The sequence below is a fragment of the Notothenia rossii genome (assembly GCF_949606895.1).
Source record: "Notothenia rossii genome assembly, chromosome: 7".
NCBI classification, from domain to species: Eukaryota; Metazoa; Chordata; class Actinopteri; order Perciformes; family Nototheniidae; genus Notothenia; species Notothenia rossii.
The window spans coordinates 81,218,157-81,237,089 of NC_136905.1; the positions used below are offsets into that span (position 1 = coordinate 81,218,157).

The 18,933-nt window shown below is 40.9% G+C and overlaps 1 protein-coding gene across 1 annotated transcript in view; it reads left to right on the top strand.

The window, feature by feature from the left end:
* pacs2 (phosphofurin acidic cluster sorting protein 2) overlaps positions 1-18,933 on the top strand; it is a 62,656-nt gene that overhangs the window by 852 nt on the left and 42,871 nt on the right. The gene's annotated exons all lie outside the window — the stretch shown is intronic.

The following is an 18,933-nucleotide window of genomic DNA, read 5'->3' on the forward strand; positions in this document are numbered from 1 at the left end:
GTATATGACCTTTGGGGCACTTTTTGACTTTTTTTTTTGTTATAATCTGTGTATCACATATAGCTAAATAAATATGCATATACAGTTTGGCTTTACACAGACAACACATAAACAAACACTGATTACTAACAACAACAACAACAACAACAACAACAACAACAACAACAACAACAACTATAAAGGTGTTTATTACTACTACTTGTAGTTCATCTAGGAGTTTGCTTGCTGTAGTAAAATCCCTTTTATTTGCAATTTTTGGTGAAGTTAACTCTGCTTTTCATTACTGTCATTGAGCTCTGCATACATATTTGTTTCATATATTCACTTTTCATTTACATGTGAACAAGTGGGAACTTTTTTACAATTAACTCAATTAATGCCACATTTTGTTATATATTACATTTCTTTTGTATTAAGTTTCACATCGCTTAAAAAAGGGAATACGGTTTGGCTTCTCAACATCGACAACTCCTAAACTCACATTATTCTGCTTAGTTTGTTGGTAGATTGTTGTTGTTTGACATGCGACATGATAGCGTTCAGAAAAAAATAAGACTTTTAAAAATTTATCACAATGCCATTTTCCCAATAATGATCCTGCATCTCTTTTTGTAGGCAAAGAATACGTTTTTTTTAAATTATATTTTTAGTTACCTTGTCATTTTAATCCTTTTTTACTAAGTAGTTGGCACTTCATCATTACCAAAACTATATTTCTTACAATTTATTTTCCTCTGCTGTAGTTCCCAGTGTTGGTCCATATGTTATCAATGTCTTAGTGGAAACGTGGCATATTATACATTATAAACTCCACTTGACTCCTAGCTGCTGTCAGATTTGTGTTGTACCTATGGGGAAATGAGATTTAGGGTATGCGTGTGTTTTTGAGAGTTATTTTAAAGTGATGACTGTCTCTGCTTAGCCTCTTTCTATCCTCTTAAGTTAGTACCATCAATGGGTGTCACATTGCTTGACTTTAAGCTGAAATATGACGTCCGGGAATAAAATATCTGTGAAGTTTTTCAGCAAAGCGTACAAGATGTTTCTGCAGGGGTCAATCCTCCGTGACCCTGCTCGTCTTTTAGCGTCATGCACAGAGCAGGATTAGATTAAATACAGACTTAATTTCCTGTATTTGTCAGTAAATCTCAGCGGTGTCTGCAGCTCTGCATCGAGTGCCGTCCGTCAGACCGCAGGAGGAACGCAGTTTGTTAATCAGGCGTCAGATCGGCGTTTCATTCAGAGATTCAGACTCTTCAAGTGGATAAATAAACTGCTGTCCTTCGGAGGAGGATCTGTTTCACTGTCACTTCTCTCGTGAAGGGATACTGTGGATGTTTTGTGTCGGTTTAAAACCCTCCTGTTATCCTCAAATTGACTTTACACCCTTCATCCTCTGGGATCAATTTGACCCCAGTAGTTTAAAACTCAAGACAATGATCGTATTCCAAATTTTAACCAACATGTATGTCTCTGGTGCTTTAGGTATCTTAGTTGACTAAATAACCATTTAAATAAAACATTACCCCAACTTCCCCCCCACAGACCCCTTTATACATCCAGAATTCCTATTATGTGACTGTCGAAAAATATATAAATCACCATAAAATCTCACAGACTGAAATAAAATGTTAAAGTAAGATCTTTCTGATGTTGTTAAAGGACCAATAAATAAAGCAGAGGGTAGTTTTGTTTCAATGATACATTTGCATGTAATAGTCACCTCAATATCGTCCTACACAATCAACACAAATATGTGTAAAATATTGACATTTGTATATGTTTTATACTACTAAAACATCCTAAGGAACACCGATGCGTACAAATTGCGTCCAGGACATTTAAAAAAGATCTTCATGTTCATTTTATGTTTACCCATTAGTCCTCACTAAATTAGGAAAAGTCATGAAATACTAAGCAAAAAAAAAAAGAATGTGAACCATTTTTTTAGAAACGTTAAACATTGAATGGGGTCAAATTGACCCCAAGGATAACAGGAGGGTTTTTAACCTCCTAACCATAGTCAGTGTATCACCTTTATTCAAATATATTTCCATACCAATATCAGTTTGAGTCGCAATGTTTAGAATATTTGCACCGCATTGCCTTGCTGTCTGACAACCTTTCTGATGTAATCTTTGCTCTCTTTAAAGCCACCAGACTCCATTGGAAAAAAAACATGAATTTATTCTTGCAGAACACAGGGGATAGATTTGTGACATTTCAACAATAAAGTTGTAATATTTGGGGATTAATACGTGATTTTTGAGTTACTTTTCCAAGACAAAGTCATGATATCTCTAGAAAATGTCCAGAGATTGCGAGGAAAAAGTTGTGACATTTTAAGCGCATCATCTGAAGAATAAAGTTGGAAATGTTTTAAGAATAAAGTCCTGACATGTTGGAAGTGAAACCGTAACCTATCCATCATACGGTCGGGAAATGTTGAGAATAAAGTCATTATTCAACCAAAATAAAGTACAGACATCTCGAGAATAAAGTTGGTCCATCAGTACACGAATAAAGTCATGACTTATTTGAGGATGAATCCCCAAATCTCCAGAGATTCAGATCTGCTAATATCTTTTTTCTTTGAACCCTTCCACCAAAATTCATACAAATCAGACGGGTAGTTTTTCTGTAATCCTGACAAACCAAACCGATCGTATCACCTCTCTGGTGGACGAGAATATTTTATAATTAGTTTCTAAAATTAAGCTTTACAGCTTTCAAAGAGGTGAAGCAGAAAGAACTTTGTTCAATATGTTTTTAAGACCTCAAGGACAAACACACAGTGGGTGTTTCTCAATGTCGAGGACGCTTGCTGGGTAGCACATGTCTTCCGAGTCACTTCCTTCAGAAGCGAGGCAAGAATCCTTCCTGGCTTTAGGAAAACGAAGAGTGGAACAGGCGATCAAGTGTCATATGAGAGGCCCCGCCTTAAATTATCCGCCACAGATTTTGGGAAATTGGTCTGTGCGCAAAGCATTGTGGGGATTTTAAGACCGCGGAGTCTACACATGTGCAGCATCGAAATGTCCCGCAACCTCGGTAGAATTCCAAGCATCCTGGACATTGAAACAGTCCTTCGGCGGGACTCGATGAGGTAGCATTCTTGAAATAGTGGCTCTGGAGCATCCTTCCTTGGCATTGAGAAACACCAGTCACTTCAGTCACTTTGGATATACTTGATTTCTTTTATTTATTTATTTTTTAGTTAAAATCGTAACTTTTTAAGGATAAAGTTGCCAAATCCCTAAAGATTCAGATCGGCTCATGTTTTCTTTAGACCAAGCCTGTTTTTGCGGATTTTGTCTCTGAAGCTAATCATACAATCTGTGCAGAGATCAGTGTTTTCTCACACTGAATTCACTCTTAAATCTGTTGTAGGTTAATTATTCTCACACTCAGCCAAATACTCACTCATCAGAGCTGCTGGTAACATATTGATGCTTCAGTTTGTAATGAATTATGTTGTATAAATCTATGTGGGCTCAGATATAATCACGTTAATGTGCCAGCAGCAGTCTGTGTTGTGCTGCCGTGTTAAAAGGATGCTTCAACATTTTAAGGACATTTGCTATCTAGCCATTAGTTGGATAAAAACATCGATACCACTCTCATAACTGAAGCTGCAGATCAATTCTGATCCACGCCAAGAAATACTCCTTGAACTGCAACTAGATACTTGTTTCTTTACGGATTAAAGTGGACCTATCATGCTATATTTGAATAATATAGTGTAGGACCATACCTATATAAGGCATATTTATACTTTTTATTTTTCAAAATACCAAACAGATCATGCATTTTAGCCATTCCTCATTTCGCTCAATTTAACACCGTCTTTGCATCATGGGCTGATTCTGTGAGAACAGCACCATCTACAGGCCTGGCATATGTACTACAGCGTCTCCAGCGCTTTCCAACGGCAATGTCCGTGGCTGTCTCCTCCTGATTGGTGGAGTTGGCCCAATAGCCGTAGCGCCACTTCTGTGACGTCATAGAAGTGTTCAAATCTGGATCAGTCTGTATCAGATCCGTTGCAGCCCCTTTTTAAGAGATTTGGGTATGGAGGAAAATAGAGAGGGTTGTGTTTTCTGACACTTGGTGAGTTCCCTTGAACACCGGGGACACATGTTCATGTATAAAAGACGTACAAAAGTGCATTTTGCATGATAGGTCACCTTTAAACAAACAAAATATACATTTATGAGGCTCTTGAGCAGGTTTCACCTTCAGATAGAGCTATGCTAGCTGTTCCCATCCACTTCCAGTGTCTATGCTAAGCTAAGCTAACAAACTTGTGGCTATAGTTGAATATTTAACCTACATTTTTGAAAAGAGTTAGTGAGAATTGTCAGGTCATAAATGAAGTGTGAATTCATGTAATTCTTAAGACAGGCAGTTTTCCCAAAAAGACATGAGGCACGTTCACACCGCAATACTTTTCCCACTTTAGTTCCGAAATGTCGCGTTCACACCAAAAAAAATCCGGAACTAAAATTAGTTAATCAGAACCTTTTCACCCCCTATGAGCAGGTACTTTTCACCCCCTGAGAGCAGGTACTTTCGTGGGAGAAAAATATTCCTATTTCTGATTGGCTGGGCGGATTGCAGACCACGCCCCGTAAAACTCCAAAAAAGCAGGAGAAGAAGAAGTGACGTCAGTGGCTTCATTTGACTAATCCTCCCCCAGGGACTTATTCCGGTGTGAACGCGATCTGTACTTAATTCATGAGAACTAAAGTGTTCTCATGAATTAAGTTCTCATGAACCTTTGTGGGAAAAGTACTGCAGTGTCAAAGCGCCTAAGGAGGGTCAAGTTTTCTTTGTAATTTAGTTTAAAGTAAATATAAGGCGAGACACTACAGGTTGATGTTACTGTCCAAAGTGCTAAATATCAAGTGCTTTTATTGTGAAAGGGTGGAAAGGGAAGCTGACAGAATAGGATCCTCAAGAGAACCAAGATAAACACATTAAGCAATCATCATGTGTCCATAAATATAAGCATCAAACTCAAATGAAACTGAGTAAGGCGTTTTTCCTCAGTATTTCTGCAGTGGGCAGCGGTTGCATTTCTGCACATCAGCCCACAGGCGGGGGGGATCTGGGAGACGGCGGGGGGGTTTGAAGGGCCCTCGAGCAGCAGCAGCAGCTGACCGTCGTGTTTCAGGCTGAGAGACGTCCCCTCGCTGCAGGGACACTCGCTGCTTTGTGTCCTCACTGCAAACACTGCGGGAATTTAGAGTAGGAAGAGGACCTGAAGATTCCTTTGTTTCAACTTCTGCTGTTCCTGTTCTCTAGCAAAGTTCGGGAGTTTAAACATGCTGTTGATAGCAGATTTAAACTGTCATAGATTAGGTTGCTTAAGGAAAAATTAAAAGTTCACCATCTCAGTTATTAGAATGATGAAACAGCTTTTCAAGAAGTCTCTGAAACAAACGGCATGGGGGATAAATGCTCACTGAAAGGTTAGTGCTGGTAATGGGGATGAGATTTCAGACGTATATCAAAAGATACAACGCTCCTCGAAATGGATCTGAGGAACTTTCATATGTTCTTGTTGCTACTGTATTCCCTCTTTAATAAAAGAGACATATTTCTTTGATTTGCAGATAGGGTTGCAAAATTCCGGGAATTTTCAAAAATGGAAACTTTCCTTTTGAATAAACGGGAATTTATGGGAATAAACTGGGAATTTTCAAAATTGAAGGTTGGCTCTTCGTAGGGAACTTAAATATAGTTGGGGAAAGTATATTTTAGCAGAATCTTGACTAAAACAAACAGATGCCATTCAAGTACACTTGAATATCCACTCTATAGCACACTGCTTACTGCATGGCTATTGAGACCACACCCCTACAGGCACTGTGCATTCCCCCATCACACACACAGATGATTTCGAGAAGACTGGATCACACTTTCGAGCCCAAAGCAAAAGACAAATTAAGCCACATCTTTTCATTTAACATTTTTAATGGGACTTTGTGGGGATTTTTGTTCATTTGTTAATGAGTGTGGTTGTGGGGGATGAGTAATATTTAATTCAACATTCCTGTTTTCGTTCTTCAATGAAACAAATAATTGTTCAATAAACTAATTAAAACTGGTTCTGTTCTACTTAAAAAATTTAAAAAAAATAAAAAATCTGTTGAAATGTCATGTTTTTTGTTTAATTTTGCATCGAATATTTCCAGAATTCCCCAGATTAACTTCCCGTGGAAACTTTCTGGAAATGTTCCGGAAAGTTTCCGTCCCTTTGCAACCCTATTTGCAAAGTATCATAAGTATTATAGCAGTAAAGTGGAGTAATAACAGTCACTTTTGGCCCCATGTCCTTTTCATACTCTGTGTTTTTACACTGCAGTTTTAAAAAGCTGCACGATTGAGTCTTAAAACCCTGACATTACTCAGCATTTGATCACTTCCTGTCCCCTGCTCTGGAGGTCAATGTCTTTTACATTTTGTTATAAATCAACAGTTTATAAAAGAACAGCTGAGGCAATTAAACAATGAACAGCTTGAAAGATAATTATAGAACTGGAAACATCTTTGTAATTTATTTTGAATAATTTTGAGCTTTTTGGGTGTGAATACCTCTAGGTACATTTAGCTGATTATACTCACTTCACGGTCCCATTTTATAATGTTTTTCATCAATATATCACAGGTCTCAGATATATGCAGAACATGTCTCTGAAGTGTTTGGTTGAAACACCAAACAGATCATTGCAGCATTACCCATAATCCCCTCTGTTTCAGCCCTGTTTCCAAAGTGCTGATTCTCTGTGTGTTACTTTAGATGAAAATAAGGAGCCCCTCCCCACGCCCCTCTGAGAGACATTTGGTTAAAAATAACACAATGGTGCTCTAGGAGGAGATTCAGGTGATAAGGTGGGGGGGTCAAGCGGTCACCAAGGTCAGTAGGATGTATCCTCTGGGAGTCATGGATGTCCCACAGCCGTTGAGATATTTCAGTTTAAAAGTCTCTGCTGATAACTTCCTTTTGTCAATTTGCCTTTTTGTAAATCAGAGCGTGACGTAAGATATCCAGATATCCTCCATCCTGCTGATGCAGCGCGTCCTGGAGGACAGACAGGACACACACACACACACACACACACACACACACACACACACACACACACACACACACACACACACACACACACACACTGCAGAACGATCAGTTTAGCCTCCAGCTGACTTACCTCCTGCCTGTTTATTTATTTTCTGTTATTATTTCCCTTCAGACTTTATTTAATTTAAATAACCATATGATCATATCTGTTCAGTTCATCTCTGCAGAAATAAGGCTGCTATATAAATCCACAATGACCCTGAAAAACACAGGCAGACTATGGGATAGTTTACAGTGATTAGTGAAACATGTGTCTGAAGTGAAGCCCTGATATCATACAGCTGAATAAATACAGACATAAACAAGGATCAAGGATGTTGCTTAAAGGAAGCTATTGAGAAGCAACACAGGAAGGAGTGTTTTTACTCAACATATTTCACAAACGTTGGCCTTGTTTAACTGCAATATCAAAGTCCTGAAAATCCTATGACAACAGCACAATGATGTTCCCATGTCCGGTTCAAACGCTTATATATAAATATAGATATATTCGATTTATCGTTTTTGTTTTTCCGAGTTAACTATTTATTGCTATTGATTGATTTCTCTTTCTCAAACAGCTGATACATTAGTATTAATGTTAAAGTAAAAATAAGACTTTAGCCTCAGAATCAAAGGGGCTGGTTCCTTTTCTTTACTTAAAGGTCACCTATTATGCAAAATCCACTATTTCATGTCTCTGCCACATCAACATGTGTCCCCTCTTCTTCATGTCTCTTCTACATCAACATGTGTCCCCTCTTCTTCATGTCTCTTCTACATCAACATGTGTCCCCTCTTCTTCATGTCTCTTCTACATCAACATGTGTCCCCTCTTCTTCATGTCTCTTCTACATCAACATGTCTCCCCTCTTCTTCATGTCTCTTCTACATCAACATGTGTCCCCTCTTCTTCATGTCTCTTCTACATCAACATGTGTCCCCTCTTCTTCATGTCTCTTCCACATCAGCATGTGTCCCCTCTTCTTCATGTCTCTTCTACATCAACATGTGTCCCCTCTTCTTCATGTCTCTTCTACATCAACATGTGTCCCCTCTTCTCCATGTCTCTTCTACATCAACATGTGTCCCCTCTTCTCCATGTCTCTTCTACATCAACATGTGTCCCCTCTTCTTCATGTCTCTTCTACATCAACATGTGTCCCCTCTTCTCCATGTCTCTTCTACATCAACACGTGTCCCCTCTTCTCCATGTCTCTTCTACATCAACATGTGTCCCCTCTTCTTCATGTCTCTTCTACATCAACATGTGTCCCCTCTTCTTCATGTCTTTTCTACATCAACATGTGTCCCCTCTTCTTCATGTCTCTTCTACATCAACATGTGTCCCCTCTTCTTCATGTCTCTTCTACATCAACATGTGTCCCCTCTTCTTCATGTCTTTTCTACATCAACATGTGTCCCCTCTTCTTCATGTCTCTTCTACATCAACACGTGTCCCCTCTTCTTCATGTCTCTTCTACATCAACATGTGTCCCCTCTTCTTCATGTCTTTTCTAAATCAACATGTGTCCCCTCTTCTTCATGTCTCTTCTTCATCAACATGTGTCCCCTCTTCTTCATGTCTCTTCTACATCAACAAGTGTCCCCTCTTCTTCATGTCTCTTCTACATCAACATGTGTCCCCTCTGTGGAAAGAGACTCTGAAAGTTTCAGGAACAAAGATTCTCTCTCTTTTTGATCCATTTCTATAAAAACCTGTCTGAAAATGAGCTGATCAGATTTTGGCCACTTTATGATGTCATAACAATTTGTTGGCTTGTGTAACCATTAGCCAATCAGCAACCAAGGTACCCCCCCCACCTTATCACCTGAATCTCCTCCTAGAGCACCATTGTGTTTTTTCAAACCAATCATCTCTCAGAGGGGCGTGGCCAGCAGCAGCTCATTAGCATTTAAAGCTACAGACACAGAATCAGCACTTTTGAAACAGGGCTGAAACCGAGGGGATTATGGGTAATGCTGCAATGATCTGTTTGGTATTTGGAGTCAAACACTTCAGAGACATGTTTTGTATATATCTGAGAGCTATAATATTTTGTTGAAAAAGAGTATAATAGGGGACCTTCTATAAGATTTTTAAAGCAGGAGTCGTTTTACAGTGTGATATTCCTGCTTGTAGTAAATGCCACTGGTGTAAATGAATCCAGAAAAGCCAGTATATTCTACACCGTTACACAAATGCACGGGACATAAATCACATTTACTCTCCCTTATTATCTCTGTGTGGCTCAAATAAAATGTTCCACCTCACTTGTTATTCTCCAGCTAAATTACCACCCTGAACTGTTTGTGTTGTTATTCTGACATTTACATTTTACACTGGAGGCATTTAGTCTGCTTTATTATTCACCGCAGTGCTTCTGATTTATTTCCTCAAGTCTTGATTTGTCCTCTCGTTCTCGTATTGATTCATCGTGCTGGTGGAAATGTGAATTCTCCTGCAGAGGTGTGTAATTATTGCTGGGTGTTTAAATGTTATATTTAGGCCTCTGTGGTTTTGAATTATGTGTGGACACATTGACTTCCAGAGAGATTCCTTGTTACACATTATAGTCACTGATTTCCCTGCAGCAGTGTTTGTGTTCCTGTGCACTTTGGCAGGAAAGCAACAACATCCAGTGCATCTGACTTTGGTTGTTCATTAATAGTAAAAATGTAATGTGAACTAGATAGCAACACCAACAAAAGACAAGTGAAAGAAAGAAGGAGAGCGTTCAAATACATAATCACAGTTATTGATCCTTTGAGAGGAATATTAACATGTTGAAAAACAGAGAAAATATATACATTTGTTAAAATCAGCCCTGCTTTTACATTAATATAACACTTGTGAAATGTAGCCTCTCTGAAGATTAAGAACTTTGTGCCTTCGGGACTTTTATCATGTTGTATTTTAATACTTTTACTGACATATGACGCACATGTTCAGGTGTATATCAGTATGTAGTGTCTCCACTTTAAAGAGTCCTCTCCTGCTGATGTTCAGGTGTATATCAGTATGTAGTGTCTCCACTTTAAAGAGTCCTCTCCTGCTGATGTTCAGGTGTATATCAGTATGTAGTGTCTCTACTTTAAAGAGTCCTCTCCTGCTGATGTTCAGGTGTATATCAGTATGTAGTGTCTCTACTTTAAAGAGTCCTCTCCTGCTGATGTTCACGTGTATATCAGTATGTAGTGTCTCTACTTTAAAGAGTCCTCTCCTGCTGATGTTCAGGTGTATATCAGTATGTAGTGTCTCTACTTTAAAGAGTCCTCTCCTGCTGATGTTCAGGTGTATATCAGTATGTAGTGTCTCTACTTTAAAGAGTCCTCTCCTGCTGATGTTCAGGTGTATATCAGTATGTAGTGTCTCTACTTTAAAGAGTCCTCTCCTGCCGATGTTCAGGTGTATATCAGTATGTAGTGTCTCTACTTTAAAGAGTCCTCTCCTGCTGATGTTCAGGTGTATATCAGTATGTAGTGTCTCTACTTTAAAGAGTCCTCTCCTGCTGATGTTCAGGTGTATATCAGTATGTAGTGTCTCCACTGGGACATGTCTCCATGCTTTAATGTTCAAAAAGCTCTTTATTTTTCTCATACTGCCTGTGCTGCAGCACCTCTTTTCACCCTCTGTCTGAAACTAGAGCCCAGTCTGCTCTGATTGGTTAGCTGGCCGTCTGTGTTGTGATTGGTCAACCTCTTAGAGATGTTCCGCCTCTTAGCCTATCACGTACAATGTGTTGGAGGCAGTGGCCAATAGGAGCGTGAGTGTTACATAGTGATGTCACTCAGGACTTTTACTTGCAATGTAGTATTTTTAGAATCAGAATACTTTTTTTATCGTGGGGTAACTTAGGTTTTGTTTCTCCATTATATTATAACAAATTATAACAAAAAAATATATACAAATAAGAAAAAATCTATTAATAAATAATAATGATAATAATAATAATTGTTGCTACTTCTATAAAAGTAAGAAATCTTTCATAATGTCATCCTCTAACTCTCTGTTAGTTTACCATAATCTCCCGCGCGTTCACCTTCATGTTCTTCTGGTTGATTGCAGTAAGGTCCCTGCGGTGTGAAAAACATGAGTTTCTATTTCAGTTTTCGCCAAGGCTGAGAGGAACTTTCTCTGAATACAGAGCGAGGAACAGAAATGTAGGTCAGCCTCGTTCAGAGAGCAGAGCTTAGCTGCTTTAACATATCGTAGTAATTAAAGAGCTGCTGCGAGTCTTATGACAGTTTCTACCGGACAGATGGACACGGGAGATACAATCCAAACATTTGAATACATGGTGCAGGAATGAGTCCCAAAACCCTGACATGACTCAGCATTTCCTCGCTTCCTGTCCCCTGGTCTGGAACTCATTGGTTTTCTGAATGTGTTTTTGGTTGCTAGCCTGGAATAAGGTCTGTGGTTAACACAAGCTGAAGACATTTCTATTATTTAATCCACATGTGTTTTAGCACACAGCGGATATTGAAAGCTTCACTAATGTGTGTGTGTGTGTGTGTGTGTGTGTGTGTGTGTGTGTGTGTGTGTGTGTGTGTGTGTGTGTGTGTGTGTGTGTGTGTGTGTGTGTGTGTGTGTGTGTGTGTGTGTGTGTGTGTGTGTGTGTGTGTGTGTGTGTGTGTGTGTGTGTGTGTGTGTGTGTGTGTGTGTGTGTGTGTGTGTGTGTGTGTGTGTGTGGAATATGACTGAACCAGTATTTCAGGAACACACATGCACATGTTTATCAGCATTTAAATCTGACAGTTTGAATATTTCTTGTTACACAACACACTTCATAACAACTTCATAAAAGTCCTGTGCTGCATAGCCCTCCTTAAGTTAAGAGTTTCTCTTTAAGGCTCCTTTAAAAAAAAAAAAAACAGTAGCACAAAAAAGCCTTAATTGTTCTCCTTAAGGTTTTCTTTAATTAATCACTTGATTAAGTATTTCACTGCTTTAAAACAGATTTTACTGCATTAAACACCTTAAGTTAAGATTTTGCTTAAGTCCCAATTAAGGTTTCCTTAAAAAAAAACTAGTTGCACAAAAAACCCTTGAGTTAAGATGTTCTTATATAAACATATATATTGTAAGCATGCTAACACTAGTAGATGTCTCCTCAACACAATAACTGGATGCTGCATATTGCACCATTAACTAAGGGAACATTTGAAGATTTTTTTTTAACACCCTCAAGTAAGTCTTTCAGCCTTTTTAAGGTTCCTGCTTTAGAGATGGTTAAAGTGTGTCCTTCAGCAGAGTTGCATCATGGGAGGAATGTCGTGCTGCACATACAAAGCTGCTCCATCATCGTTTATTCTGAGGTGGATACCACTCTCCTTAAGAACATATCAAACGTCCTCCCTGCTCCGCGCTCTTCTCGTCTTTATCGACTGCTTTTTCCTGTATTTCTCAAACACAATGTGCTCAACGCTCGTGTGTGAGAAACATCACTAACCATTGAGGCTTTAATGGTTTCTAGGTCAGCGTTACTCTGAGCTGACGGAGAAAATTAAATTCTCTTTGTCGTGCATTTTTAATGGACTGCATTTATTATACATAAAAAAAGGATTTTCCTTTTCTGGCTTAGCCTCTCCTCCCACTCAGATGTCATGGTCACGGATACAAAAAAGGCTGTAGAGTTCAATTGTTTGTTGTGCATTTCTTAAAAAGTCTATATTTTCGCAGATAAAATGCAAACAAGAAGCCAAGGTCGACATGTTTCTAATTTATTGCAGACTAATAGCAACGTTTTTCATCCTATGTCAGTTCAAAACGGGAACCTTGATGCATTGTGTCGTTCAAAAAAACCTCTAAGTACCTGAATGCACCTTACTGAACCTGAAGGGAAATTAAAGTGCACACACACACACACACACACACACACACACACACACACACACACACACACACACACACACACACACACACACACACACACACACACACACACACACACACACACACACACACACACACCGTTTCCAGTCTGTTATCTTTTAGTGAATGTTTCAATATCCGCTGTGTGCCAAGTTACTAATGTGTTTCCACGAGCAGAGAAAGCTTCTTAAAGCACACACATTTACATTTCTGCATTGGATGTTTTGGTTTATTTGTGCATCATTAATTTAATGCCTGCAGCACGCACAGCGACACTTTATACAGACAGAAGAGGAAGAGGAAGAAGAGGAAGTAGTGAGCAGGAAGAGTCCGAGGCACAATAGGGAATTCGCCGAAAAGAACAATCCTGATGAGTAGACGCGCTTCCCTACAGGTTGAAGGAGTGTGTGTGTGTGTGTGTGTGTGTGTGTGTGTGTGTGTGTGTGTGTGTGTGTGTGTGTGTGTGTGTGTGTGTGTGTGTGTGTGTGTGTGTGTGTGTGTGTGTGTGTGTGTGTGTGTGTGTGTGTGTGTGTGTGTGTGTGTGGCTCAAGGGTTAATAGTTACGTCCCTTGACATACAATGTACAATAATGATTTGAATTTAAAAACAACGGTTGGTATAATGATCTTTTCCAAATATAATGGTCCTCCATTAAATAGTTGACCACACAGTTATCACATCAACAATTCATTTTAAGATTAAACCATTTATTTAAAGCCCTGACTCTGACCCTCTGTCTGCAGAAACCAGTCAGGTTAATCCCCGTCTGGAAACGAAGCTGCATGTCTGTGTTCAGCTTTTATCTCTGCACAGCTTTTATTGGAGGAAGATCCTCCCTGCTCTCTTCAGTGGGGTTTCATTCAGCAGCAGTGTCTGCAGGCCGTAAACCCCGCCAGCCTCAGTTTACACTCTGAGAAAGTTTGATTCTTTTATTGGTTCATTAACTCTTCAGGTCGTTGGTAAAGTCATATAGCTTGTCACGTCCCGGCTCGTGGCTCAATAAAGTTGGCAACAAGAAAGCCAACATCAAAGCAAAGGGCCACAAAGGCACCAGTTTAAACAAACAACAAAAGAACTAAGGGAGACTCTTTAAATAAGAGTTAGTATATCGAGTGGCCTGTGTTCGTCGTCCATAACATACGCCTGCCCATACCATAACCCCACCACCACCATGGGCCACTTGATTCACAACATTACCCTAACCCTAACCCCTCACACCAGATACTGACTGGTTTTCGGACCCCCCCAGACCCCCCCAATAAAGCAAAAATGCACGTTTCAGAGTGGCCTTTTATTGTGGCCAGCCTAAGGCACACCTGTGCAATAATCATGCTGTCTAATCAGCATCTTGATATGCCACACCTGTGAGGTGGGATGGATTATCTCGGCAAAGGAGAAGTGCTCACTATCACAGATTTTTTCAGATTTGTGAACAATATTTGAGAGAAATGGTTATTTTGTGTGTATAGAAAATGTTTTAGATCTTTGAGTTCATCTCATGAAAAATGGGAGCAAAAACAAAAGTGTTGCGTTTATATTTTTGTCCAGTGTATAACAAGTTTCAAATCACACATGTTATAGAGATAAACAGAGTTACACACACAACCTAGTTAACCACTGTTAAGCACAGAATATACGGGGAGAGTGCCGAGAGACGTCTGCCACAGATGCAGACCTCTGTCGACTTCTTCTTCTTTTTCTTCTTTTCTTTTATGGCGAATCGCTTCCACTTGGAGCATATATCGCCACCTACTGTTTAGTTATTAAATGTTCATACTAAATCCTTGTCCTCAGACCAGTGCACCTCTGTCGACTAACACGGTGCACACGGTCTGGTAGTTGTCTCCGGAAGGTGTCCGCGGGGATTGGAGAGTCGGGCCCGGCATGCTCCAATCCAGATCTTCGGTCACGCCTACTAGGGGAGGGACAGGAAGCTGGCATCCAATGGCGTCTGGGCAACGGCACATCTCATATACATATATAATACACAGCTGCAAACACTTATAGACAGGTTAATGGGCAGATAGAAGGCGGCGGCCGTAACATAGCTCTAAATGCTTTTAATGTCATTTGATTTGACAACGGGGAAAAATGCAGCTTCAGAGACGATGCAAATATAAAAACCCAAAACACATGCAAATGGAGAAACATCTTCAGCAACTTGACAACACATGCAGCATTTAGAAGACATTCACAAACTTGAGGAAACATGCACAGCGTTTACTAAAAGCTGCGGAAACCAAACGCTGTAAATACAAAACGCTGCAAGAAGCTGAAAACACAACGGAGACCAGGGGACACTAAAGAGTGACGCACACAGCTGGGAGACCAGGGGACACTCAAAAGTGACGCACACAGGATTATAAAGTTGGACAACTGTCTCTGTTGCTGGAAATTTACCTAAAATGTTTTATGGGCTTATTTTAACAATGTGATCACATGACTCCTTCTGCTGTAAGCTAGCTAGCTAACGTAGCTAACCTAGTCATTTGAGATATACTGACGAACACTTACAGTTATGAGACAGAATAACTCTGAGACAGAGACAGTTGTTCAGCTTTATAATCCTGAACGTCACCAAGCGTTCCAGCTGTGTGCGTCACTTTTTAGTGTCCCCTGGTCTCCCAGCTGTGTGCGTCACTCTTTAGTGTCCCCTGGTCTCCAAACTGTGTGCGTCACTCTTTAGTATCCCCTGGTCTCCCAGCTGTGTGCGTCCCTTTTTAGTGTCCCCTGGTCTCCCAGCTGTGTGAGTCACTTTTTAGTATCCCCTGGTCTCCCAGCTGTGTGCGTCACTCTTTAGTGTCCCCTGGTCTCCAAACTGTGTGCGTCACTCTTTAGTATCCCCTGGTCTCCCAGCTGTGTGCGTCACTTTTTAGTATCCCCTGGTCTCCCAGCTGTGTGCCTCACTTTTTAGTATCCCCTGGTCTCCCAACTGTGTGCGTCACTTTTTAGTGTCCCCTGGTCTCCCAGCTGTGTGAGTCACTTTTTAGTATCCCCTGGTCTCCCAGCTGTGTGTGTCACTTTTTAGTATCCCCTGGTCTCCCAGCTGTGTGCGTCACTTTTTAGTGTCCCCTGGTCTCCCAGCTGTGTGCGTCACTCTTTAGTGTCCCCTGGTCTCCAAACTGTGTGCGTCACTTTTTAGTGTCCCCTGGTCTCCCAGCTGTGTGCGTCACTCTTTAGTATCCCCTGGTCTCCCAGCTGTGTGCGTCACTTTTTAGTGTCCCCTGGTCTCCCAGCTGTGTGCGTCACTTTTTAGTATCCCCTGGTCTCCCAGCTGTGTGCGTCACTCTTTAGTGTCCCCTGGTCTCCCAGCTGTGTGCGTCACTTTTTAGTATCCCCTGGTCTCCCAACTGTGTGCGTCACTTTTTAGTGTCCCCTGGTCTCCCAGCTGTGTGAGTCACTTTTTAGTATCCCCTGGTCTCCCAACTGTGTGCGTCACTTTTTAGTGTCCCCTGGTCTCCCAGCTGTGTGAGTCACTTTTTAGTATCCCCTGGTCTCCCAGCTGTGTGCGTCACTCTTTAGTGTCCCCTGGTCTCCAAACTGTGTGCGTCACTTTTTAGTGTCCCCTGGTCTCCCAGCTGTGTGCGTCACTCTTTAGTGTCCCCTGGTCTCCCAGCTGTGTGCGTCACTTTTTAGTATCCCCTGGTCTCCCAACTGTGTGCGTCACTCTTTAGTGTCCCCTGGTCTCCCAGCTGTGTGCGTCACTGTTTAGTGTCCCCTGGTCTCCCAGCTGTGTGCGTCACTCTTTAGTTTCCCCTGGTCTCCCAGCTGTGTGAGTCACTTTTTAGTATCCCCTGGTCTCCCAGCTGTGTGCGTCACTCTTTAGTGTCCCCTGATCTCCCAACTGTGTGCGTCACTTTTTAGTGTCCCCTGGTCTCCCAGCTGTGTGAGTCACTCTTTAGTGTCCCCTGGTCTCCCAACTGTGTGCGTCACTTTTTAGTGTCCCCTGGTCTCCCAGCTGTGTGCGTGACTTTTTAGTGTCCCCTGGTCTCCCAGCTGTGTGCTTCACTCTTTAGTGTCCCCTCGTCTCCAAACTGAGTGCGTCACTTTTTAGTATCCCCTGGTCTCCCAACTGAGTGCGTCACTCTTTAGTGTCCCCTGGTCTCCGTTGTGTTTTGAGCTTCTGGCAGCGTTTTGTATTTGCAGCGTTTTGTATTTGCAGCGTTTTGTATTTGCAGCGTTTGGTTTCTGCAGCTTTTAGTATACGCTGCACATGTTTCCTCAACTTGGTGAATGTTTGCTAAATGCTGCATGTGTTGTCAAGTTGCTGAAGATTTTTTTTCATGTGTTTTGGACATTTGTGTTTTTATGTTAGTATCGTTTCTGAAGCTGCAGTGCGTTTCTCCTGGTGTGTTTTGGGCTGTTGGAAGGGGTTTGCACCTGTTGACCGCCGTAATCGTTTCTGCAAAAAAAAAAGAGTGACATAGAATGGGTTTACAATCCAATTTGGAAAAAGTTGCCCCTAACTACACACTTTTGAAATTAAGACTTGAAGCATTTCAAAAGTAGAAACTGTAGGAAGAACTTTTTGACAAACACAAAACAGGATGTTGATGTACCCGGCTGCCTTACAACACTCTCCATTTGATCATTGTCTGTCTCTCGTCTATTTCTGTCCTGACTTTGTCTCTCTTGTTTTATTTCTGGCTGCAAAAACATCAAAATGAAACACTTTCTTTATATCAGACGGTAAAACTCTCCTGTTTCCTGTTTTACCAATTTATTAAAACTTTATGGAGGTGTTTTTGAAAAGCCGCCGTTAAATTTCTGCTTGGTTATGATTTCCATCTCTCTTAGTAACACGGAAACAACACGAGACACCTCTGTGTTTAATCAAGAGGACATAATGTGAGACCAGAGGGAGGTGTGTGTGTGTGTGTGTGTGTGTGTGTGTGTGTGTGTGTGTGTGTGTGTGTGTGTGTGTGTGTGTGTGTGTGTGTGTGTGTGTGTGTGTGTGTGTGTGTGTGTGTGTGTGTGTGTGTGTGTGTGTGTGTGTGTGTGTGTGTGTGTGTGTGTGTGTGTGTGTGTGTTTCAGACAGAGCATTTTAAATGGATGATAATGAGCACAAGGAGGAATTGTGCAAGCTTCAAAAGGAAAAACTCCAGGAGGCGTGAACAAAAGAGAAGCCTGAAAATGAAGCTCCAAGAGGAATAAAGAACTATAGTGACAACAATTAAGAATAAACTTAGATTACTAAAACTACAAAACAAAATTGAAACAGAAGTCAAGCAGGGGGAAACCTTATGGAGGGTGGGAAATAACGTGACAATGACAAGTAAATTAAAAGATGAATACAAACTGAAAACATACAATTACACATAAATGAATGTGTGTGACGAGGTGAGTTTTAACTAAAAGTGATAAAGATGGAGGAGGAGAGCAAGGTCTCCTGAGAGTGGGAGCATATAGACCCCAAGGACACACACACACACACACACACACACACACACACACACACACACACACACACACACACACACACACAAAACACCACACATACACACTTTGACGGTTCTATAATTGACTGCTTATCTTTTATTAATAGAAGAAGCCATTAGTCTGCAGACAAAGCCACACACACACACACACACACACACACACACACACACACACACACACACACACACACACACACACACACACACACACACACACACACACACACGCCTCCATTGGACTCCTGTGTTTACTTCTGGACACTTGCGCTCCTATTGGCTAGCACTACAACAGATTGTACGTGATAGGCTAAGGGGCTGAACATCTCTAAGCGGTTGACCAATCACAACAGAGCCGGCCAGCTAACCAATCAGAGCAGACTGGGCTCTGGTTTCAGACAGAGGGTGAAAAGAGGCAGTATGAGAAAAATAAAGAGCTTTTTGAACATTAAAGCTTGGAGACATGTCACAGTCGAGGCTTGTCAGAAAACTTGTA